This window comes from Protopterus annectens, chromosome 2.part1 (genome assembly GCF_019279795.1).
Source record: "Protopterus annectens isolate FY-2018-M chromosome 2.part1, PAN1.0, whole genome shotgun sequence".
NCBI lineage: Eukaryota > Metazoa > Chordata > Ceratodontiformes > Protopteridae > Protopterus > Protopterus annectens.
Window position 1 is genome coordinate 1,082,424,421 of NC_056729.1, and position 27,805 is coordinate 1,082,452,225.

Genomic DNA, 27,805 nt, shown 5'->3' on the forward strand with positions numbered 1-27,805 from the left:
TCAGAGAGCTCCTCTATATCTCTTTTCATGTAGTCCAGGGAGGTACGTCTCAGGTAGTTCACACCAGCATGGACAATGACTGTGTCATATTTGTACTTGCTGTGGAGTGTCTCGAGTGCTTGTGTTATGTGGCAGATTCTAGCGCTCGATAGGCAGCTTACTGTGACCCCCTCCTTGTTCAGTCTGGTGAGTGGGACGTCAGTGTGTCTGACTATGGAGTCACCTATGACAAGTATGTTTGGTGTTGTATTTGGCCTTAAGGGCTGTGACTGCTTTGCACACTGATTTTGTGGTTTATGTGTTGCCTGTGGTGTGTCATGAGGTGGCAGTTGCTTGGGTGTCTGCTTTGGAGGCCTCTGCTGTTTAGGTAAATTTTTGCTCAGAGCCTCCGAGTATGTCTTTGTGTGTTTATGTGTTTGATTCATTGTTGTGATAGCTTTATGTGAGACTGGTTTTGTGGTGTGTGTAGTTGCCTTCTCCTCCTGTCTGGTCTTGCCAGTCCTGAGTTGAGAGAGCTCAGCCTCCAGTTTGGCTAAATAGCTGCATCTCTCACAAGTATTTGTGTTATGTGGGAGGAGAGGGTTGTCTATGTACATGAGGCAATTGTAACATTGCCTCAATATTCCCAAATTCACCAACTGGACAGAAGAGGACGCCAGCATCTGGCCCTTCGACATGCTAGAGAAATTAAGAAGTTAGGGGTGTAACTGAATAAGAGAGGACTTAGTAAGGAAGTGGGTAGTCCTGGGGGGGGGGTTGCTAGTGAGGGACTTTGTATAATACAAAAGTGCTAAACCTGAAAGGAAGATGCTTTTAAGACAAGTGCTGAGCTTTTTTTTTTTTTTTGGAGAAAAAAAAAAAAAACTTTTAGGAACAAGTGCTGCACTTTTTAGTTAAGGGATATACTGTTTAGATTACTAGTAGAGCAGTTCTAAGGGAAAAAATGAAGAACAGACTTTATGGAGCCAGAAAAAGTTTAACCTTGTTAAACCAGCGCTGCCCGATGCTGCTCTAGTGGCAGCTCCGCACTAAATCGCACTAAAGCGTGCTTGATAGCAGGGGCTGCAAAGAGCCAGGAATTGACCCAAAACGGCCAATAAAACTACAGTTTCAAGTCAGTAACAGCTCCCATGGGGGGGCAGGGAAGCAGCTCAATGTTTTTCACTGCCACTGATCAACAGAGAGACTTTCCTTTAGCCCAAGCAAAAATGGCCTCACAGCAAGCCTGTAACTGAACTTTTTTAAATCTCAGAAAAGTGGGAAAAAAGCAAGATTTTTTTTTGTTTTTTCAGAGATAACAGAGGTTCACAAGTAATATCAAGTTATAACAGTGCAGTAAATGACCCCACACAAGAGTGCTAGGCCAAAGACAGAAAATATGCAAGTTTTGAGAAAAAAACAATTTTAAAATTAAGTGCAAACAGGAAATTCAGTAAACAGCTTTTGGTTGTGCTCTAAATACAGCTACTAATGCAGAAATCAAGTTTAACAAGCCAGAAAATGCTCAAACTAGGCAACTATGCAGAAAAACTTATCAAATAAACAGAGGAAAAATACTTAAAATCTCAAAAGTGGCACCTTTCTTCTCTCAGCATTTTCTCCTCTTGGTGGGTGCTTCACCAACTGCCAACAAGCCTGAAAAGATGCCAAAACCACGAGGCAACTAGGTTTTAAGAGAGGAAGATGAAGGAGTTTTGGAAATGACCCCTGTTGGCCAATAAACTACAGTTTCAAGTCAGTAACCACTCCCACGGGGGGGCAGGGAATCAGCTCAATGTTTTTCACTGCCACTGATCAACAGAGAGACTTTCCTTTAGCCCAAGCAAAAATGGCCTCACAGAAACTTACAAAACAGTTCAAGAACAGCAAGCCTATAACTGAACTTTTTTAAATCTCAGAAAAGTGGGAAAAAAGCAAGATTTTTTTTTTGTTTTTGTTTTTTCAGAGATAGCAGAGGTTCACAAGTAATATCAAGTTATAACAGTGCAGTAAATGACCCCACACAAGAGTGCTAGGCCAAAGACAGAAAATATGCAAGTTTTGAGAAAAAAAACGATTTTAAAATTAAGTGCAAACAGGAAATTCAGTAAACAGCTTTTGGTTGTGCTCTAAATACAGCTACTAAAGCAGAAATCAAGTTTAACAAGCCAGAAAATGCTCAAACTAGGCAACTATGCAGAAAAACTTATCAAATAAACAGAGGAAAAATACTTAAAATCTCAAAAGTGGCTCCTTTCTTCTCTCAGCATTTTCTCCTCTTGGTGGGTGCTTCACCAACAGCCAACAAGCCTGAAAAGACACCAAAACCATGAGGCAACTAGGTTTTAAGAGAGGAAGATGAAGGAGTTTTGGAAATGACCCCTGTTGGCCAATAAAACTACAGTTTCAAGTCAGTAACCAGTCCCACGAGGGGGCAGGGAATCAGCTCAATGTTTTTCACTGCCACTGATCAACAGAGAGACTTTCCTTTAGCCCAAGCAAAAATGGCCTCACAGAAACTTACAAAACAGTTCAAGAACAGCAAGCCTGTAACTGAACTTTTTTAAATCTCAGAAAAGTGGGAAAAAAGCAAGATTTTTTTTGTTTTTGTTTTTTTCAGAGATAGCAGAGGTTCACAAGTAATATCAAGTTATAACAGTGCAGTAAATGACCCCACACAAGAGTGCTAGGCCAAAGACAGAAAAATGCAAGTTTTGAGAAAAAAACGATTTTAAAATTAAGTGCAAACAGGAAATTCAGTAAACAGCTTTTGGTTGTGCTCTAAATACAGCTACTAATGCAGAAATCAAGTTTAACAAGCCAGAAAATGCTCAAACTAGGCAACTATGCAGAAAAACTTATCAAATAAACAGAGGAAAAAAACTTAAAATCTCAAAGGTGGCTCCTTTCTTCTCTCAGCGTTTTCTCCTCTTGGTGGGTGCTTCACCAACTGCCAACAAGCCTGAAAAGATGCCATAACCATGAGGCAACTAGGTTTTAAGAGAGGAAGATGAAAAAGTTTTGGAAATGACCCCTGTTGGCCAATAAAACTACAGTTTCAAGTCAGTAACCACTCCCATGGGGGGCAGGGAAGCAGCTCAATGTTTTTCACTGCCACTGATCAACAGAGAGACTTTCCTTTAGCCCAAGCAAAAATGGCCTCACAGAAACTTACAATACAGTTCAAGAACAGCAAGCCTGTAACTGAACTTTTTTAAATCTCAGAAAAGTGGGAAAAAAAGCAAGATTTTTTTTTGTTTTTGTTTTTACAGAGATAGCAGAGGTTCACAAGTAATATCAAGTTATAACAGTGCAGTAAATGACCCCACACAAGAGTGCTAGGCCAAAGACAGAAAATATGCAAGTTTTGAGAAAAAAACGATTTTAAAATTAAGTGCAAACAGGAAATTCAGTAAACAGCTTTTGGTTGTGCTCTAAATACAGCTACTAATGCAGAAATCAAGTTTAACATGCCAGAAAATGCTCAAACTAGGCAACTATGCAGAAAAACTTATCAAATAAACTGAGCAAAAATACTTAAAATCTCAAAAGTGGCTCCTTTCTTCTCTCAGCGTTTTCTCCTCTTGGTGGGTGCTTCACCAACAGCCAACAAGCCTGAAAAGATGATAGGCTGGTACTAGGCTAACTGCCTTTGCAGGCCATTCTAAGCCTAGCCACTTACCCCATGTGAGAATCAAACCCTGCACTTTCTATTTGTAAGGCAAACACCTTAACCATTATACCATCCTCCCACCCATGAAAGCACATAAGGCAATGTCATGTATAGCAAATCATATACACTTAATAATATGTCAGTAATGATTAATTAATCTACAATCCTGATATTTTTTTAAATGAAAACTGAGCAATGCTAAGCAGTGCTTAGTGCTGTGTAGCTGGTTTAAGCATTGCTTATACATAAATTTTAAGCAGCAGTCAACTCAGCTAAGCAGACTTGTGCACCACTAAGCATTGCTCAGCATCTACCCCTTTGAACACAGCTCACCTCCGCTTAGCAGGTTTATGCATTGCTAAGCTGTGCTCAGTATTTTTGAAATGGTCCAATGATGGCCTTATTTAAACCATTTATGTGGGACTACAGTGAAAACCTGTTGTAGTTTGATCTGTGCAGGAACTATGTCAGGTGTTGGAGAGGGCTTGCACTTTTGGGCACAGTGCTGGGGCATTTTTGTGTCCAGGCTCATGGCTGGGCTTTTCGTAATCAAACCATGATGAAAGACTGCTGCAGGGCCAGTACCAGGTTTCAACGTATAAAGCAGAGGCCTGGAACTGTCTGGCATGCGACCTCATCCATGCCACTGGTGCCCCCAAGTTGGTAAGCAGGTACAGCATCACTATGCCGACCTAATGTGGAGGAAGGGGGTGCTCTTGGCCCAGTGGATCCATGATGCTTAGGACAACCATGTTCCAGCAGTTTGCAAGTATGTCAGATATAGCTGTACCAAATTCTATCCTGAGTATGTGATAGACAGGTGTGCATAGTGTTTGTTCTCACCCCTGCAGCAGAGAAGACTAGCAATACTGAGGCACATGCTGACAGACTGACATGGGTGCGCCGACAGACTGGTGAATACAGATCTATCTTGCAGCATATAGTGCCATAAAGAATAAGGAGTACATTGTTTGCTGCCAGTAGGTATAGTGTGTACTGTGTCTAATGAATAAATGTTAGTCACACTAATTCCTGGTTCCCAACCACCCACCCCGTCCAATGTGTTTACCCCCCTCATGTACCTCTGTCTGCTGTCTTGTATGTCTTGTCTGTGAATGCAACCTATCCTACCCAACCTACCTCCCCAACATCACCTACAGCTCTTCCCCAACATATCACTCTCACTTTAATAAAAAAGGGGCATCTGCCCCACAAAAAAATCATTGCCCCATACATAGCTCTACATTTTGCCCCCATGTCCAGTGACATAAATCATACAACACTCAAATTACTCTACAAATGTATGTTGACAACACCCTCCCCTGTGGGATGTGAGGCTGTAAATTCCAAATTTTCCACATCGGTCACAGCTGTTGCTGCAGTAGAAATGCAGAGCTATGGTCCTTTCCTACACCCATCCTGCACATCACTATCTCATTTTCCTAATATTTTCCCCCTGTTTGCCCCCATTTCACCACTTTCGTATCTCCTTTTTTTCTTTTCTTTAATTAAAATTAGCACGGGTGTAAGTGGGAGTAAGCACAGCTAAGCAAAGCTAAGAGGACTTAACCATCTTTTAGCATCACTTAGCTTCACATAAAACAATGCAAACTCACTTACAACTGCTTAACAGTGCTTTAATCACTGTGTCTCCATCAGCACTTATTCTACCCAGCAACAAAATAACCAGCCCTGCCAAGTCTCAAACCCAGAACACTGCATTACAATCGCAATAACATACCACTACACCATCTGGGCTGTGAGATTTTTTAATGCTTTTACAAATATAGCATGCATTATGGTCATTTAACATTAATGAAAAAAGTCATCAGTATCATGACTTGAACCCAGGACCCTGCACACTACAATCAGCAACATACCTATACACCATATAAGCCATAGTAAGTATAGTCATTTGCAATGCTTTTACAAACATATTATGCACTACAGCCATTTAACATAAGGGAAAAATACATATCCATAGCACTTTTATATACATACATACATATATATATATATATATATATATATATATATATATATATATATATATATATATATCTGCATACACACACCACACACACATACACACACCACACACACACATACACACACACACACACACACACACACACACACACACACACACACACACACACACACACACACACACACACACACACACACATATATATATATATATATATATATATATATATATATATATATATATATATATATATATAGAGAGAGAGAGAGAGAGAGAGATACGCAACATCTTACTGCAAGACATCTGCAAAAAGCCTGACAAAGTGAAGGGAGAAAGGGCAAACAATAGTGACATATTTGAAATATGGCTAGTATAAGCATAGAAGTCTGCTAGAGTAGCATGGTTTGTTTTAGCATATATTTTCTGATAGATTTCAGGTCAGAAACACAAATGACTGTCATCATTTACTGATGTTAATGCTCACATCATCCCAGTGATTTTTCAGAAACCCACAACTGTTATGGAGAACAGACCAAACATATGAGACACACATCTGGACATTGTATAGACAGTGTATAGATATCTGGATAGTGGAGAGGTATGACCACAGTCATGTAACAGAAGGGAAAAAACACTGAGAGCTGCCAACCATTTCACCCAGCACCTTCTGAACTATAGTCCGACCAACATAACACTACCCCAAATCAGCTCTGGGGAAGTACTGATGCATTTCCAAATATATCATGTACTACAGGGATGTAACTGTAGGGAAAAGCAGACATCAATGAGAAATTTTCCACCCACAACTGTTTGTACCACAGTCACAGCAACATACCAGTACCCCAACTGAACCCTAGAGTATAATGACTGTTTGAACAAACATATCCTGATTGTCAGTCATGCACTACACCAACATATACTGCCCCAGGTGAAAGTCTACTGGGAATCCTGTGGGGTTACAGGATATTTCTCAATCTGCCCCTACAAACATATACACCTGATAGACCACCAGCAACTGTAGCAGAATGCACAGTCAGACAGAAAAAGATTTATGACACTCACATCTGCCACTCTCCCTATTCAGCCCAAAAAACATTTACACACAACACTGGTACATGTTCTTGACAGTTTGTTAACAATGGCCAGACATGCATAAGTCTCAACTATACAGATTTCCACAGACTGTCCAGGGTGTGGGACCATATTTATGGCCACTGCTGCATACCACTTCCAGGATTCTGCTAAGTCACTGGGATGATATCAGGAGTGAAGTCATTAAATCATGATATACTATACCTCTGAACATCTTACTGCAAGACATCTGGACAAAGCCTGACATACTTGGGGGGGGGCACGGGTCCGAAAAGAAGGACATATCTCACATAATGTTGTTACAAACTGAAACAGTTGCTGGTGTTACAGGGCTTGTTTTAACATAACATCCCTGAAGGATATGATGTCTGAAACACAAATGAATGTCAACATTTACTGACTTCACTCCTCACATTATCCTACTGATTTCTCAAAAACAGAAATTGTCTGAGGAACAGACCAAACATAAGAGGCAAACCTCTGGGCATTCTGCGAACATCTAGACAGTTGAGAGGTATGTCAAAGACATATCACTGTCAGACTTTAAGTTCACACAGAAAATGCATGTCCAGGCAAACCTTGTTAATCTAGCAAATTTCTATGTGTATAACGGCAATATTTACTTACAATATGTGCCCAGTTCTAGAAATTTTTCCCCCATTTTGTTGAGCTGTCTCCACATTTCTTGTTCTGAGAGGTATTTCCACCTATATTCTGTGAAGCTGTAGCCCCCACACCTCCATAATGTCCCCCTCACAGGCAAGGAAAAGGGGCAAGGCCCATATGAAGCACTTAATTATAGCACTGTGTTATTGTGTCATTGGCTAATGGAAAGACAGCACAGTTGCTCTGGATGCAAGTGGCAAGTGGGAGACACCAATTGTTGTACAGGCCATCACCTGCTCATGAGCATTGCCTACAAAAGGCAAGCTGCTGTCTATGCAAAACAGGTCTGAATCCATCTACACAAAGACATACTGTGACTACACAAACCTAAACATTTGCATTATTCTAAGGAAACTCTTCAGCACTATAACAGGTATGTCAGTCAATTAAGCATGTAATGGAATGCAGAAGAGGGGGTGCAATAATGTGAAATAGGAAGTTAAACACTAGGTCAGAACAAGACTTGCTCGACTCACATGTTGCTGTCCAGCACCTATGGCCATTCCTGCTGGCTCTGTCTGCAGTGACATAGATCAAAGCTCTGGCCCCTGCATCACCCCACCAAAGGTCAGCTCACGTATGGTTATTACTGGAGTATCTGTTGTCCAATACTGATTGTGACACTTCTAGGTCAGCTACTTGGGATGTTGTAAATATTCATATGTCACCTGTGAATGCTACTATGATACTTATGCTTGTCTTACAAAGATAAGAGACTTATATAGGGTATGTGCATAGTACACAACTGGCACAGAAGTGTGTTTAACTGTATGTTATATACTGAGCTCATACCTTTCAACTGTCCAGAGTGTTGCAGACTGACCACATGTTTGCTTCATATTTGTAGTCAATGCCTCATACAGTTGTGTATTGTCTAGCAAATCACTGGCAACCAAGTAAAGACTGAAGTCATAACACAATAGCATACATTTGAATATCAGAGGTCATATCCAGTGGAATAGTCCTGTGAATGCAAAACCGTCTTTGCTAGCAACTAAGTGTGTTACAGCTAGATTTATACAGTGTCATTATTTTCTGGCCTTTGCCCACCATTGATGTGTGTCTTTGTGCAGATGTCTTACTCTAACAGGATATAAGGGTCTTAGCATGAAACTCATGCCATTGCAAGCAAACCTTGTCCTGCAGGATGCTGACATTTGTGCAGTCACTGACACCTTGTTTGCAGCTGTGGAGGGCACACTATCCTTGCCAGGTTACTCATCCCACCATGTGTTTAGACCCCAAATGGAGGGCTGCAAAGCCACAAAAGGTGCAGTTTTAAACATTGCCATACATTTACACACCAGCACCAATAAACGATACTCCAACAGTTGTAAAACAAAAAAGCACAGAGTCCCAAACAGCAGTAGTGCTTCCACCAAGTTTATTCCTCCGGTACTACATGAACAGGTTAAAAACACAATAAAAGTACTGCCACGTACTAAATAATAAAAACTATGAAAATAAACAACGAAAAACCATAAATGTAAAGCACTTTTTGTCCAGATTGTATCCGGACTTCTTCAGACCTGAAAGAAGATCTGAAGAAGTCTGGATACAATCTGAACAAAAAGCGCTTTACATTTATGGTTTTTAATAGTTTTTACTATTTAGTATGTGACAGTACTTTTATTGTGTTTTTAACCTGTTCATGTGGTACCGGAGGAATAAACTTGGTAGAAGCCCTACTGCCGTTTGGGACTCTGTGATTTTTTTGTTATACATTTACACACCTCCAGGCAGGCCAAACAGTATAATATATGGGAGACATCCCAAATGAAGTTAACTGTTGACAAAACACCTACTCAAATTATAGCTAGCTACAGACCTCCAACCATGACTCTGTACACCCACTATACCTATCTGGACTTGCTTGAATCTGTCAAGATTCAACAATCTACCCTACGCCTGGGTGACTTTAACTACCCAACTATATTGTGCATGACCTATTCTACCTGAACATGAATGCACAGAGATTCCTCGGCTTTGTCAATGGCAATGCATTGGCTCAGCTGGTCAACATTCCTACGACAAGTGGAAATATCCTGTACCTGGTCCTAACCAACATGAGTAGCCACTATAGTGCACCTACAGTGTCTTCCCCCTTGATAGGAGCTGACCACATAGCCATCACTGTTGAAGTCACCATCTCCCCTGCCCCCTCACCACTTGTCAGGGTCAAATAAAATAAACATTACAAAATGACTTTGAATCTCCTCAGAGCAGGTAGAAGTAGCTTTACAGTCACTGTCCAATCAGTTGGAACTAGCAGTAGTGTCCAAGCCCAAACCACAGTACTATGTGAGTACCTACATAGCTGTATACTCAGCAATACCTGACAGGATAACATCATCTCCCTGAAGGTAGGGTAAACCTCTGTGGTGGACAGCAGCAATACACAAATACCATAATAGGTGGAAATAATTGCTGGAGATGGCCAAGAAGGAGCAGGTGCCTAACTGGAAGCAATGTCACCTTGGTCTGAGCAAGCAAATAAGGTCACAGGTAAATTACCCTAAGGCTATAGTTGAGTGCAAATTGGACAGATCCACCAAGGCCAATCACTTGGCCTTCAACATATATGTCTACAGTCTCAGAGGCAACACCCAAATCTACTCTGTAGTGGTGGTCAATAACACAACATACACATACAGCATAGATATAGCCAACCTGCTGCAGACAGGTTAAGTATAAATGTCACCACCCTGCCTCCCCCATCAGCACACATGGACATGCACAGCACCTGCCCCCCTCCACTCATCATCAGGAAGCAGGCCCATAATGGCTTCTCAAAGGCAGTGCACAGAAGTCTCCATAAGCCTGATACCAGCCTTTTCTGTATCCTACATGAACTCAGGCATGAGCTCTCAGCTCCATTACACATGGTAGTCAGCCAAAGCCTGAGCACCAGTGTCACCCTATCTGTACAGAGGACAGACACTGTCAACCCTATACACAAAGGGGGAGCAAGCCACTGACCCAGCCAGTCATATGCACATCAGCCTAACTAGCCTGATCTGCAGGGTCATGGAAGGCAATATCAAGGATCTTATAAACAGGGACATCATAACCTCAAAATACAGTGTGGTATTGTCAAAGGGAGATCAGGCCTATTAAACCTGATTGACTTTTCTGACATGTTCAACAAACACAATGTCAAGGGGAAGATGGCAAACATTACCTACATTCATCTAGCCTAAATCTGTCACAGAAATCCCCGGGTGGCCATGATACATAAGCCTACACAGCTAGGCATCAACCTGTATGTTACCAGATGCATAGATAACTGGTTCAGTGATAGTACCCCTTCGGTCAAAGTAGTGGAAGTCACCTTTAGTAGTAGACTCTTAAAGAGCAGTGTACCCCAACGTTCAGTCTGGGGGCCACTACTGTTTGAGATATATGTTTCTCAGGTACAAATAAAACCAGTGGACTGTGGCTGACCAGGTTTACAGATGATTGCAAGCTGACCACTGTCTTACATTCCCCTACTGATGTGAGCATCCTCCAAGAAACCCTTACTCAAATTAATGACTGGTGCAAGAAGCATTGCCTCAAACTGAATGCCAGGAGATGCATCATTTTCCCTGTTGTGGTAGATATCATCCACATTAATTATGACAGTAATAACAATGTACTGAGCATGCAATCAGGTGTGAGGGTGAGGCGACTTGTGCACCAAGGTTGGTAGCAACCTGACAGTTTCCCACCATGTGGGCACCCTTGTATGGAAGGCTAGCTACATGGCCCACCACACAATATGGGTATGTCATCTGGGAACCAGGAGGCCACAATATCCCTGTACTCTACCCTTATCAGATGATTTACTGAGTACAATGGCTCCTTTGGCATGTACTTTGCCAAGCAAATACAGCAGTTACAGAGACCACAGAGGTTCCTGACCAGGCATTTAGGATGAAAACCCTGTCCCTGTACTCAGTCTCATACAGACTGATCATAGGCAACCTGTGTCTGCCATACAAGACCATTTCCAAACCAGTGTTGATGGTGTTTCTGCATATCAGTAAGACAAACCCCACTCATGCAACATGCACGCAAGGCGCTCACCTGGTCTGTGACATGCATAGAACTTGTTGGTGGGATAGTTTAGTGTCCCACACAATACACCATAAAAATCAAAGTAGGATGAAACAGGAATCCAGGACGCCAATTATATCTTCCAACCACACACCATCTTTATTAAACAACTGGTTTTAGCGCTTTCATCTCAACATAGAGACTTCATCAGAAACAAAGATTCTTAATTAACAACCACTTTATATAGTGTTTCTAATTAGTGACATCACAAAAACCTATAAACATTTAAAGCAATAAGGACAATAGAAACCTATACTTTAAAATCACAATCTGTTGTAAAACTGATACTTGTATTGGCACAATGGGTCCTGTAACATTAATAAAGTGTACTAAGTGCATGTTAAAAAATATATGTTATTATATTTGAACTTAAAACTATTAAAATTATTAAAATTTATACCATATACCAAAAAATAAATAAATACTGAAAATTATTTCAAAATTATCTATTTGAAATGGTCTATTTAAAATCTCATGGTAAGTGCTGTTTGTTTCATTAGGTCATAAGAATACTTTAAATATAAGACAAAACAGAATAATGTTGTTATTCTCATACAATAATTCATAAAGTATTTGACCTTTTTATTAAAAACGGTACCAAGGAAACAGATTCATTTAACCCAGGGGGATACATGGAAGCCAATCTAAACTGCCACTGACTTTCTTTCTTTTTCAAAAGATTTTTCCAGTCCCCTCCTCTAATGTCTATTTTGACCATATCTAATATACCAAACACAAATTTATCAAAACCATCACAGACTATACTATGTTTATACAATGCATTTGTATTTTTACTATTCTTTATTTCATAAAGGTGTTCATATATTCTATTTTTTAAAAACCGTTCTGTTTTCCCCACATAAAATTGTTTGCAGGTATTGCATATAGCAAGGTAGATCACACCCCTGGAGTCACAATTGCCCTTTATAAATGCCCTTGATAAAATGTACCCTACTCTTCATGATGTTATTCAATATTACAGTGGGTTCAACATTAATAAAGGAACAATAGTGGCACATACCACATCTTCTGTGCAGAATTTAGATAGTAAAATCAAGAAGGATTTGATGTTTTCCCATTATAGTTCCTTATATTTCAAGATGTTGGACAGGATAGATAAGAGATGTTTCAACATTTTTCAAAAGAAAAAATGTAAAATCAATAGGGACCAAAGGGATTATCAGGATAAAATGGTTTCTATAAATAAAAATCAAAGTTTTCAAACTAACAAGTTTAACAAAAGGAAGCCTTTATACAATTCTAATTATAATCAAGAGAGAGATGTACATCAACATGGGCATAGTTTGATTCATTCCCCTACCAATATAGGACAGGATTCAGGGTGGCCCAATGGTGATGTGGGAATGGTACATGATGAAGAAGAGGATTTTCCCACTCTCAGACGCTCAGAAAGACTGGCGCAGTTTTACACCAAGGAGGGAGAATACAACAGAAACTATTACCCACAGAAGAGAAATCAGACCCCCCCACCACAAGTACCACTATTAGATAGAGATGTTTCTTTTATTTCTTCTACAGTTGGTAAACAGGTAATATTTCAAAAAGCAGGTTTCACCATTTATAATTACTCAGACAGAGTTATTACGGATGATTATTTTAAACTTTTTTCCAAGGGCATTAAGTTCATTCCAACTAATAAAGGAGACCTAGTGGACAATATTGAAGCTTTAAAGTTATATACAAGGAAATTGAATCTTGCAATATTAATGGAGTCTTCAGACAGTAATGACAACAATATTAATACTGGTCCCAATATGTTAAACAAGAGGAGTACATACAACCCCCCCCCCTTACATCCCCTATTGGAAACATATGAAAAATTAGTATTGGAAGATCTATATGAGGAATTTAGATACAACAGATCCAATGAGTGGAACCTATCTAAGGAAAAATACAACTTATTATGTGATTTGAGAAAAGACAATAATATTCGGATCATGACCCCAGACAAGGGAGGGGGAATTGTTATTTTTCGTAGCATGGATTATTCAAATGCTATGTTGGAATCACTGTTTGATGAGAATACTTATAGTCATACTTCTAAAAATCAGATTAATATTTCTTATTTAAGGATTGATAGTTACATGGAAGAATACTTATTAGAAGGTAGAATCAATCCTAGTGAGTTTGAATTTCTTTGTAGAAAATTCCCCACCATACCAGTGTACTTTGGTATACCCAAGGTGCAGAGGGATGTTTTGACACCTCCTTTCAGGCCCATAGTGGCAGCAAGAGGGTTTAAGATACATCCATTAACTTTGTTCACTGACTCACATGTACAACATGTAGTCCACAAAACATCTCATTTATTGATAGATTCTTGGCAATTTTTAAAGAATATTAAACAAGAATTATTTGAGGACAATTTAATATTTTTAACAATAGATGTCAAAGATTTATTTACATGTATTCCTAAAGATCAAGGTTTGTCTCTTTTTGAAGAAGTACTGTTCAAATTTTCCGATCTGGACAATGATAGGGTGAAGCTTATTTGTCAATTCATGAACATAGTGTTGGATAACAATTTTTTGTGGTTCGAGGGGGAATTTTATCAGCAAATAACAGGGGTCCCTATGGGTCCAGCCTGTTCACCCGTGTATTCTAATTTAGTTTTACTAGGTTGGGAGATTCAACATGTATTCAGAAGCCCTTTTTGGTGCCATATCAAACTTTATCTCCATTATCTGGATGATATTTTTATCTTGTGGGGAGGTATGGAAGATGACATATCTAATTTTGTAAATGATATTAATTCTAGTACAGATTTTTTGTCCTTTACTTTTCAGTATAATAATACTAGTATTAGTTATTTAGATACTTTAATTACTAAGGACATTCAAAATCAACGATTCAAATCCAATATTTTCAGAAAAAAGACATTCTGCAATGCATATTTGCATTTTGAAAGTAACCATCCCCTGGCACAAAAAGTGAGTATTATTAAAGATCAGGCAATTAGGATTGCTAGGATGACTTCTGACCAAGAAGACCTAGACAATGAATTTTATTTACTTAGAGAAATGTTTTTTGAAAGGGGATATCCTTTGGATTTGATCAATTCCATTTTACAGGATATATATAATTCATGGGGGCATAAGTATTTACCTCTTTTAGGTTCAGGTACTTCACTGGAACTCTTGGGAGAAAACAAGGGGAATAAAAATTCTATTTCTAGTAGTCATTTTAATACAGTATGTGTCCTGACCCACAACATAAGAACATCAGCTATCAAACACATTTTTGAAAAGAATTGGAATATATTAAGAACTAACGAAGCTATACACAACAAGTTAGGCAGTAAACCCACGTTTGTTACTAGGGTGGGTAAAAATATGAAACAACTGCTAGAAAACAAGTTGTTGAGCACCCCTGGGGTTTATCAGGGGACTAGAAGATTTGGTATGTGCCACTATTGTTCCTTTATTAATGTTGAACCCACTGTAGTATTGAATAACATCATGAAGAGTAGGGTACATTTTATAAAGGGCAATTGTAACTCCAGGGGTGTGATCTACCTTGCTATATGCAATACCTGCAAAGAATTTTATGTGGGGAAAACAGAACGTTTTTTAAAAAATAGAATATATGAACACCTTTATGAAATAAAGAATAGTAAAAATACAAATGCATTGTATAAACATAGTATAGTCTGTGATGGTTTTGATAAATTTGTGTTTGGTATATTAGATATGGTCAAAATAGACATTAGAGGAGGGGACTGGAAAAATCTTTTGAAAAAGAAAGAAAGTCAGTGGCAGTTTAGACTGGCTTCCATGTATCCCCCTGGGTTAAATGAATCTGTTTCCTTGGTACCTTTTTTAATAGAAAGGTCAAATACTTTATGAATTATTGTATGAGAATAACAACATTATTCTGTTTTGTCTTATATTTAAAGTATTCTTATGACCTAATGAAACAAACAGCACTTACCATGAGATTTTAAATAGACCATTTCAAATAGATAATTTTGAAATAGTTTTCAGTATTTATTTATTTTTTGGTATATGGTATAAATTTTAATAATTATAATAGTTTTAAGTTCAAATATAATAACATATATTTTTTAACATGCACTTAGTACACTTTATTAATGTTACAGGACCCATTGTGCCAATACAAGTATTAGTTTTACAACAGATTGTGATTTTAAAGTATAGGTTTCTATTGTCCTTATTGCTTTAAATGTTTATAGGTTTTTGTGATGTCTCTAATTAGAAACACTATATAAAGTGGTTGTTAATTAAGAATCTTTGTTTCTGATGAAGTCTCTATGTTGAGATGAAAGCGCTAAAACCAGTTGTTTAATAAAGATGGTGTGTGGTTGGAAGATATAATTGGCGTCCTGGATTCCTGTTTCATCCTACTTTGATTTTTATGGTTTATCATTTTGGTTTGTTTAAATTACTGTCCCACACAATACACTATCTGTAAAAGGGTATATATCATAACACTGAAGAAGCATTTAATAGAATATCTTTTCGTCGACACGTAAACAGCGAACGCACTAAAGGGTGAATGCTCAGAACACAGATTTTTTTCTCTGGGAAAGAAATTGGTAGCATTAACGCACAAACACACACACTTTCAAACATTACAATGTGTGCGGCTTTGCCCCCCATACCCCCTAACTAAATATACCAACTCTGAGATTGCACTACAGTTGGGAAAGGGGAAACACATGGGGAAGGCAAAGTGATTTCTTTCCCAGGGAAAGAAATCACTGATTTGAGTGTTCTCGCTTTAGTGTGTTAGCTATTTATGTGTCAATGAAGAGGCATTCGATTAAATGCCTCTTTGCTGTTCTAATATAGACCCCTGTAAAATACACTCCCTCCCCATGTTTGGCAGATTATGTGAATATCCCTCTTGAAGAAGATGCACAACTGCATGGGAAATGGAAAAGACACCCCTGGGACTCCACGTGCATCCCAGCTGGACAGGGGAAACAGGTGCTGGCTTTGAAGGGACATGGGCAAAAGTCTGGGCTAGGCTTATGAAGGCATCCGTGCCAATAGCCTGGTATCATCTTATGAAGCTATGCACCTAGTACTTTATATATTTCCTGTATGTATTGCAGACTGTTCTGCAGTGTTGTTCGAAATGAATCCTTGTGAGTCTAAACTATGTAGGTACTGCAGTGATATAGTATTCTCTTGTTCCTTCATTAGTTATTATCACATATCTTTACACCTTGTCATTGTATCTGGTCTGTATAGCAGTAAGTCAGCTGTTACAGTACTTGCATATGCACTTGGTGACACTGTATAGCTCACTCCAATAGCCTTTGTTATGGCCATACTTACCATTCTGCTAATAGGCCCATCACACAGTAGGATTTAACACCCTTTCTTGAGGGCCTTAGAGTAGCTATTAAACTGATGGATTGTGGCAGCCAGAACTATGGTAAGGTCTGGCCTAAAGGGCCCATAGGTGGCAAAGCTGTGCCAGACTTTACCAGGAGTGTTTGTGTGTGTGTGTGTGTGTGTGTGTGTGTGTGTGTGTGTGTGTGTGTGTGTGTGTGTGTGTGTGTGTGTATGTGTATCAGCAAGCATAATATTGCAGGTTATTAATTTACATATGTTGTCTTCCCCTCGCAGGTGAACATGGGGGTTGGTGTCTCTCCCCCCTCACAAACTGAAGTCAGTGTTTTAGCGGACTCTCCAGATGATGGTGGTTATAGTGAGGCACAGGTGGGGCTGTTGGGTCCTGGAATCTGTGCCATTGATTGGTATCCCACCTTCAGCCACAATGTCCCCACACACAGTCAGTATGCCCACACATACCCAGTCACCAGCAGCCACAGATAATGGACAGTTGAGAGTGGTGGCATGGAACAGGCTAGTGTGGTGACTATGGCAAGTGTGAGTGTAGACACTAGACATAGCCTGAGGACAGGCAAGGTCACACACAGGCAGATGGACAGGGGTGCATGATAGAGAACTGCTGCCCATCAAGCCCCTGTCACAAGCGCCACAGCAGGTGTCACAAGAAGCATGTTACGGTCCATCATAGAGGCACAGGCGCATACTGACCGCAACATCAGACAGATGCTCAGGGTCATAGGGTCATCAAAGCAGTGCTTCCTGCCATGCATGACAACCTCCATGGCATTTGTGATGCCATATGTCTTTTCGCTGATATCATTGAGAGACGATGGGGTGAGACATTGTCACTTCTTGACCGTGCAATGTCTGTGCTTGAACATGTGGTGGCAGTAGAGCATCAGCCAGGTGGACGTAGGTCTGCAACATGATCATCTGGGAGCCCACATGGCCATGCACATTCACAGTCCCGTAGTGCCAGTAGAACCAGCCGTACTGAAGGGAGAGTGTTGCCCACACCCCACCAGAACAGGCCATAGGCACTTGGTCCCGGCCAGTCCCATTAGGGACACAGATCCAGCAGACAAAGTCACCATCAGGGAGTAGTACTGCATCTGCCCTTGGGCCTGGAGGTGCCAGTGTGACTCCTGGCAGAACCAGTTCCAGCATCCCTGCCGGGAGAAAGTGAACCATACATCTTCCCATGTATGGTCCATGGCTGTCCAACATAGCCCTGTGTCGGGCATCCACATGTTTCGATTGGGGGCAGACACTCACACATCTCTATGACTGGCCAGTCACCACCAGACATGTACAGCTCCTCTGTATGGCCCAGTTGAACACCACCCTTCCAAACACAGACAGACACACACACAGACACACACACACACACACACACACACACACACACACACACACACACACACACACACACACACAGAATGTCAACCATGTGGCCCAACCTAGACCTCTGGCAATCCCACACCACAGCCTGTTCATGTGATGATACTTGTGCCACAACCCTGTTAGCCATACCATCTATGCAGGGACATGCCCATATGAGTCTGATGCACAGGGTGAATATAGTACAATGTAGTAATGTAATACTGTGTAAGGTGCTGTCTGCTGGCAATAGTTATGAGCACACATCGAGGTGTATGTACCTTGTTAGCCATGATGCATTATTGCTGTTAGTTCTGCTGAATGAATAGTGTCACGTACTGTATTCTGTTTGTGTTCCAGGTATCTGTGTGTCTGCAGGCTGTGGGCCTGATAACAGTAGCAATGATGAGTATGGATGAGTGGAAATACAGTGACCTTTTCATACCCAAGGTACAGCTGTATATGTACATGTTTACCAGGTGTGTTTACATGCAATAGTGTGTGAGGGATAATTTTGGCAGACAATGTGACATTGCATACATACCCTTGACACAGTCAGCTAGCCTTCATACATGTCATCTGGGTGTACCGTAGGACTGCAGGCTCACATATACAAAGGAGCTTACTTGAGTACTGGCAGTAGGTCCCTCACAAGCTTAGCCATTACTTTAACTGCAACATATTCACCTATCAGCACCTGTTGCCCCTGCCATTTCTGTCCCATCCACTCAACCTTCATGCAGGTGTTGAGGGTATGCCTGGTACTGTGGATGACAGGCTTGGGGTATGTATTCCTGACACAGGTCAGCCTGTGTTACTCTAACCTGACAATCACCAGCATGTGTGTCTGCTAACTCATATGCATATCTGTCCTGTCATGCTGGTAGTGTACACAGAGTCATAGTCCTGTACATGGGGCATCTGTTGAAGGGCTGAGCACAGTCCCTACCTGCACAGTCTTATCAATTATAGCGCTAGATACATAACACAACTAGCACAGAGGTAATGTAGTGTTGCAGTGTCTGTCACTACTATTCAAGTAGGTGTCAGTTGCAGGGGCTGTTACGATTGCCAATGGTGGGTTCATAGGCTCTTAACATGGTAGAGCCATCTGACACACACACACACACACACACACACACGCACACACGCACACACGCACACACACATTCTTTGCTGCATGAGGACATGCATTGAAGCACACATGTACATGGAGTTGACACTTCCCAGAGTAGATGACCTACTCATCTATTTATGTACAATATACAGTGAAATGACCATTGCATACACCCCACTGGCTTGGTATTAGAAGCTGTGCAACTGTGCTTGTGCAGTGGATGAAATCTCTATGGGCCAAAACTAGGTTGGCAATGGGAGAGTTCACAATGTGGAAGAGGCACATAAAATGGTATAGCCATCACATACACACAGTAAAGACAGCCACCGGGGAAGTGCATACAAAAACACATACACAGTTGCCAATAGACATATTAGTAACCCTACATATCCACATGTATGTACTACAGTGCTATGTATACATGACATGCTCCACATAGATTATATGCCTGGGGCATAACACACAACCTCTTATAACAAATAATCATGCAAATGCCTTCATAGATGGTGGGATAACCCACCAGAAATAGTGACTGGTCTCATCTACTGCTCCTACAGACCTGCACATATTAAAGAATGACAGACTTTGTAGCAGCATGATGTGTCAGTCAGGAATGATGTCTGATGCTGATGTGTGCCACTATGCTAACTGTGACATATTTGACAAAGATATCACAGGAATGTTCATTGTTAGGAGACACAGACCATGTATAGGTTGCAAACAAGTGGATATTCCATGTACAGCTGTACAGATCACTGGTATGGGCTGTATAGTGTTACATGGGGCATGTGAGGCAGATGCCATTAACAGACTCTTTAAAGTAATATCATGGGTAAAGGGTCAACAAGCTTTAAAATGGTATAGCGTACACACACAACAACCACAGGGGGATATGCTTCACACACAATACTATAGCTATCAGTGTTGAGATTAGAACCCCTACCTATCTAATTATTTGTACTATAGTATTATACAGTTATTGCACATGCCACAGAGCGTAGAGGGCTGACACATGTATACAGGTACATCTATGGTGAATGACATCAGTAGGCCTTGTAAAGTAGGGCAATGGGAAGTGTACTGGGTGGCGCATGCCTCAAACTGGTATAACCCACATCCCCATAGGATGTGATTCTCACCCAAACACACACACACACACACACACACACACACACACACACACACACACACACACACACACACACGCACACACACACACACACACACACACACACACACACACAAAGCAGGTGATGTGATGTTATAACCCCCACGTCAGTACTATTACACAATGGAGCTCACCTTCATGCTGGCATGTGACAATGGTTATGACTGGTATGCCACTGTCACTGCAGGGCACCACTCTATGCTATTCAGGGTATCCCTGTGTATGACTCACTTTCTGTGTGTGTCTCCCTATGTTTCTCTCTCTATCACTGTCTGTCTCTCTCTTCCCAATGTCTATGTGTGTGTGTATGCTTGACATATTGTTATATGTTGCTCGTATATATGTCTGTATATCACAGACAACAGGTGCAGATATATCACACATGAGCCACCTACAGCTAGCTGAGGGTAATCCTGTCTGATGGGTGTGTGTAGGGACAGTTAAGGTGTGCATAGATGTCTATATGCAAAAACATATATGCACAATACAGTTATATAGTCCGGTGTGGGTTCGGACATGGGCTGTGATTATAGGAGCATGCCCAGTATGACCTTCTATGGTAAGAGAGGGACTCCATTCCAGAAATAGTTGTACTCCAGTCTGGGGTTTTGTGTGCTATACCCATACCTCTCAACAGTAAATAAGAATATGCTAGGGGTACAGGGTTTGTTTTTGCAGACATTTTCTGACATATCTGAAGTCTGACACTGGAATGTATTGTGTCATTACCTAGGACAGACATCTTCAGATCATCACAGTGCTTTACCAGATGAATACAAGATGTATGATGCACAGACCAATATTATGAGTCCAACTATAGACATTCTTGCCCAAAAAAGGCCAGTTGAGAGGTGTGGCTACAACCAGTTGACTGATGAAGCTATGTAAACAGTTCAGCAACTTTGTGATATACTGGCTGGGGATCTCCTGCTTGTGGGGTATTCTTCTTACCTGAAAAGTCATATCCTGGTTCATACCTCTCAAGTGTACAGTTTTTGGTGGATTGTCCAGGTGTTTGTCAGTCTACATAAACTTGTGTTTTTATGGCATGTTAGTTGCAAATAATTAAAGACTGACATTGCAAAATAATAACAGACATTAGTGTTTCAGACTTCATAACCTTCAGACAATTCCTACCAATGCAAAACCCATTATTCTACCAACTTTCTAAATTTGTAAGAACAATATTTACAACACGTGCCTATCATTGTTCCTTTGCCCCACTTTTATTTATGACCTTGTCCTGATGTCTTGCTGCCAGAGGTTGACAGGTATGGGTGTGGGTACAGAGTGCATTGTACTGTGCAGAAATGTCCATTATATGTGTAGAATATTCCACATAGCATTGTGTGACGTCCAAATATGTCAGTGGCAGAGCAGTGCAGAGCAATGTGGTGAACCACTAACAGACAGTTGTGTATAGGTTAATAGGTTGCTATGACATTAGTAGGGCATTGGCCCTGAAGCCCTTATAACCCACACAGATGGGAGTGTAGCCCATGTTAGGCAATATCAGCACACAGAGCCCCTGTTCAGCAGGGACACAGGTGGAATCACAGGACTATATTTTGTGTTACCCATGCACTTATACAAGGAGCACATTACTAGGGATATTGAGGCACTTGGCTTGATGTGGACAGGGAGTGTATTCCACAGATGTGGGAGCATGTGGGACACATATCTGTTACACCACAAAGCCATACTGATATCACAAACCAGGCTGATGCTGTGCTCATGAGTTGACTCAGTGAGCTTTGACTTCCAGATGTGCGACAGTCCCATCAAGGCAGGGTCTGGATTGCATTGTATGCCAGACAGGGGTCACCTCAGCAGAGTGTGTAATGAATGGGCAAGAGGGACAGTGCTGTTAGCCTATCTGTGTTGGGCAGGTGTTTGCAGTTTGGGGTAAGGCCTTAGTGTTTGCAAGACCCTTGATGTGTGGAATCTTCATGGTCTGTAGTGTGTATGCTTGTGGAGTTCTCATGTATTTTTGCCTCTGAGGTGTTCTTTGTTTGGGTTTTTGTTTTGTTGCAGACCTCCACTTACATGGTGTTGTGTATTTGTAGGTGATGTTTACTGACTCCATACAATGCATGGCACCTATGTTACTGCACAATGTGTTCTGGTGTGCATATTCTCCATTTGTCTGGCCAGTGGTTCCCCTTCCCCTTATGTGTGTCTCTTTGTCCTTTTCTAGTCCAGTAACATGCTTTGCCCACGGTGGCTGTTGTTATGTATTTGTAAATCTGATGTGAGTAGGGTAAATGCTGTAACATCATACATAAGGTTGTGGCCATCACACCACTGAGTGTTCCTATTTAGCAGGTCATCCATCATTGCACCACTACATTTGCTGTGATGCTCAGATGGTTTCTGTTGCTATAGGTTATTATGGGGCTACATGTTGGCCTAGCTGTGAAACCATCACAGACTGACATCTGGTCAGGCCCATATATGGCAGTCAGACAAAGGTACACACATGGGGACAGGGTGTTAATACTGTTCTGCCAAACAGAGACAGTTGAGGGACCAGTTTGGTACTTGCTTGCTTTCTCTTATGGGTATCACATCTGCTTCCCCACTGTCTGCCAATGATGTTTTGACATGACCCTTTCTTATTTTGCAAATAGTTGGCAGGCAAAAGCAATGTTAGGACAAGCAGAGCAGATATACAAGGCATACTTGTGCCCCTTCTGTGACAACCTGTCATTCCAGGGGTATGGATGTTGTCAGTGCTGATACAGAAAGTAGGCAGCCTTTTATGACCTGGTAGTACATTGACCTTCAGATACCTGCTGTCCTACTAGGCACCATACCTCCTGACTATTTAGAGCCAGACATCTGGACAAAGCCATAAGTAATTTTTGGACAAAGGCATACATATAGGGACCATTGTTAACTATTGTCCTTAAAAACCTAGAAAAGTGATACAGTAACAGGTTTTGCATTAGCATGCATTTTACTAAAGGGTATTAAGTCTGAAACAACAATATGTCATTCGTTTCTGACTTTAGTCTTTTGTGAGTTGCCAGTTATTTGCCAGACAACCACAATTTCATGATAAAGAGACCATAAATATGATGCAAACCTCTGGACATTCTTCAAAAAGTCTGTACAGTTCAGGGGTATGCTAGGGACTGTGTAGGTTACTCTGAGCTGTATACTGCCCATATGTGTGGCCCTCTGTCCCTGACCTGTCCAGCTTTCCTACAGTAAAAGATATTGATGTCTGGACAGTGTGTACAACTCCTACTGTAGCTGTATTTGACATGTAGAATAGTTGGCACTTCAGTTCTTGGAACATGGACCCTGTCAACCACAGTACTGTACCTAGGCCATAAGACTCGACAGCCAGGAGTAAGTGCAGGCCACATTCTGACAATATTGACCACACATATACATAGCTCATTGACCCCTGTATGTTGTGGACATGCGACAAGTTATCAAGTTGATTGGGACAGCCCTGGGAATGTGTGCTTTGATACTTATACCCTAAAAGCATTAATGTTACTGCATTGTATGGGAACATGAGTATGTGTGGGGAGGGCACACCTGTCAGCTATCCACATTTGTACAGACTGTGCTGATGTTCCCTATATATTTTGGTTCCATTTAGCATAGTATGGTGCCTGCCTTGGAGACTACAGGCGTATCACTAAGGACCACAGGTTAGATTGTAATGGCAGACATTTGGATTTCAGACCTCTCACCCTTCAGAGCCTTACTGCAACTGAAAAACCTGCTTTGGTATCACTGTGTAAGTCTGTATGGGCATATTTCATCATTGTCCCCATTTGTAGGCCTTTGCCTGACATTGTATTATGGTTTTCTATGGCTGACTTGCTGGGTGAGGCTTAGGGGTGAGTATGGGACCCCCACATTGGCATCCATGCATGTGACCTATGACCCCTCAGTTTTTAGCCCCCCCACCACATATACTGCAGTGAGATTTGTCACCTATTGGACTACTGCATTCTCTGGGGAAGACAGTATTGGACAGACATTTCCTGTTGTTCCACATAGTTGTTAGTTGTCTGCTGCTATCCCAGTAGGCCACCCCATTCTCTTGCATGCATGCTGTGATACCTTAGCTATGCTACCACAATGTATTACTCCGTTAATTTATTGTTAAGAAGACTGACTTAACTTGTGCCTGCTGCAGTTGTGAGAACAGTGCATGAGGGCTGGCTCTGTCAGATGCAGGTAGTACACAGCCTATACATGGTAAGATATAGGTAGTGTGATCTGTGTGGCATCCATTTTACTGTGTGTGTGAATCAAAGAGAGGTGTCAGTCCCTGGGTCCCTACAGTGACAGTGTGTTTGCTATGCGTTGCCTCTTTTCCAAAGCCTGGGCATACTGGGCACATCTCAGTCTGCCTACAGGAGCAGGCTCAGGGGGTTCCTCCTCTGAGTCCTCCTGTGCCTGTGTGGGCCTTGCAATGGTGCACAGCTGTGTGGGCCTTCCCTCGCAGGTGTTTCTGCAGTATCATATTGTGTAGTGTGGCACATACTATGAACATATGTGCACATGAGGTTGGTGAGTTCTGCAGGACTCCACCAGATATGTCAAAGCAGTGGAACTGTGACTTGAGCATCCCAAACACACATTCTATAATGTTCCTGGTTTGTGCGTGTGCCTCATTATGGCATTCTTCAGTGTGTGCATGTGTGTGCATTTCTGATGGGTGTCATAATCCACACCTCCAGTGCATAGCCAGCATCCACTACCAGATGGCCATATGGGATGTCCCCCCTAACAAATGACTGGTAAAGCTGTGAGGCATGCCAGATATGGGAGTCATGATACCTACCAGGGCTGCCAGCACACACATCCATGATAATGCACTGGGCATTGCACACAACCTGGCAGTTGATGGAGTGCTAGCCTTTGCCCCTTGCGGTTGTCATAGACTCTACCCTCTTCACCAGGTGGTGCTTGGATGTGGATGTGCGTGCACTCTATGGCACTTAGTACCTCTGGGTAGACTGCTACATGGTGGAAGAGATGCGTATTGCTAGTCCTCTCCTCACATGTGCTGGGGAAATATATGTGCTCACCAGCATGTGTTCACATGACATCCAGGAACTGGTGGAGTACCCTGGATGCAGGTGCCTGTGAGACACCCACGATGTCCCCAGTAGGTGTTTTAAAGGTACATGTAGCTAGTATTCTTAAGGCTGCACATACCTTGGTTTCAACTGGGATGGGTTCCCGTCTTTTGGCTCAGGGTCTGAGGTGAGGCTGGCACAGTTCTCTGAGTTGCTGAAGTAGGTCCCTGTCCATTCTGTAGTGCTCTAGTATCTCAAGATCATGTACCCCCTGGGAAGTTAACCTGGATCTGAACAATATTCTCCTCCTCCTCAGTCTGGAGTGGCTGTCAGCATTATCCTCCTCACTGCCCTCAGCCTCTAGCACATACTGATGTATCAAAGTGACAGCAGCCCCTAACAGTTTGTCAGTTAAAATTCCCCCGAGTGTGTACACTAATGTTGCAGGGTTTGTGGGAAAAAACAGACTGAAAGGTGTTCGCATAGTTTATACTAGTGTGCTGCAGATGCTGTCTGTGTGATTGGCTGACTATGATGCATTCCACCTGCCAGCTATATTATTTGTACTTGAGTGCCTTTATTCTGCTATTAAACATTTTTTCTTCCCATTTCTGCCCCTTCTAAGCCACGTGGCACACCGCACAAACCTGCTGCTCAAATGTAAACACTTCTGCTGGTTCCTGTTTTTTTTTTTATTTTTATTTTTTTTTTTATTATTTCCATATTGATTAAACCCTGCAGTGTGGCACGGAAACCCCTGCAGCTGTAGTAAACAGTTTTGAGCAGAAAGGACCCTCCCAGGGAAGCAAACATGCTCAGCATTTTTTAAAGTAGCTCACACACACACCCTTACTTAGCTGTGCTTAGCTAAGTGCAAATAGAGGCAGCAGAGCTCCAATGTGCTTACACCAAGTATGACACACCTCCTTTTCATGTCAGTTGCTTGTCCTGCTTACAATTCAGCATTATAGCTCCTACATGGTTAGATGCAGTCGGACATGGTCTCCCATTTTGCTTTAGCTCATTTGCATACCCCACTGCCTTAGTCCATTGTTTCACCACAACACCACAGCCTGTCTCCTCTGCTACCACTGTTACCTGTTATTGTTTTGGTTCTGCATGCTACCCACTATAATGGCAAAATTCATATTTCCCATAAAATTGTCTTTTTACATTTTTTTTTCTTAATTTCTGCATAATCTCATTTGAGCACTGCTGCTCTATGCTTAAACGACCAAAAAAAAAAAACCTTTGATTTTCATAATTTTGCTACTGTTTTCCATGCCAATGACCATATTTTTGGCCTTTGGCATGCCTAATAGTCATAATATATGCTTGATCTGTCATGCCCCCATTTTGATATTTGCAGAAATGTACACGGTTAGTAACTGAATACATTTCTGCAATGGACACTGCTCTGACACGGATGCCTGCCTGCTTACTGAATCGCTAATTCACCTCATTTGCATGGTTCTCACCAGCAAATGAGGTCATTAGCATTATTCAGTGGTGTCCATGTCAGAATGGTGCTGGCAGGCTCGTGCATGCCCCAAACTTGTTTACTGGATCGCTCGGCGATCATATTGCGTGCAGAAGTTGCTACACTATTCTGACATGGAGATTTTGCTTTATTGCATCCCAGCCACAGAGAAAAAGAGAGACTCAGAGATAAACTGGTGTCAGGGAGTGTATTCCTCCACTAAAAATACATATTTAAGACAAGTCAAAATATTTATTTTTAATTAAGGAAATAGGCTGGAGCTGGGACTTTCATTGGAATCCACTTGGACCATTGTTCTATCACAATAAACAGTAAATCAATCAATTAATCAATCAATCAACCAACCAATAAATCACTATTATCCTTCTGTATATTCTTGTGAAGTGAAGTGACTTTTTTGCATTTTTTTATATCTTTCAGCCTTCATATGACAAGTAGCTCCATGGACATATTTGTACCTGTCATTTCTACATAGTGACATTTCTATGAGCCTTAACTCCCACAGATTCTCCTGATCCTCACTTCCTGAAGTTGCTGATATGCTATTTTCAATAGAAATTCACTCCGGTGTAAAGTGTACAAAAGCCAAAGTGGTTCTTTCCTTTTAGGAGATTTCTCCCTTATTCATGTTTGTGTGAAAGTGAAGTTGGAATGCATAGGTCTGAGGATGGTGTAGTGACTTTCCTCCTGAGGGCAAAAAATTACATATAGTTCGTAAGTTAAAAGTTTCATAGTTTTACTGGTT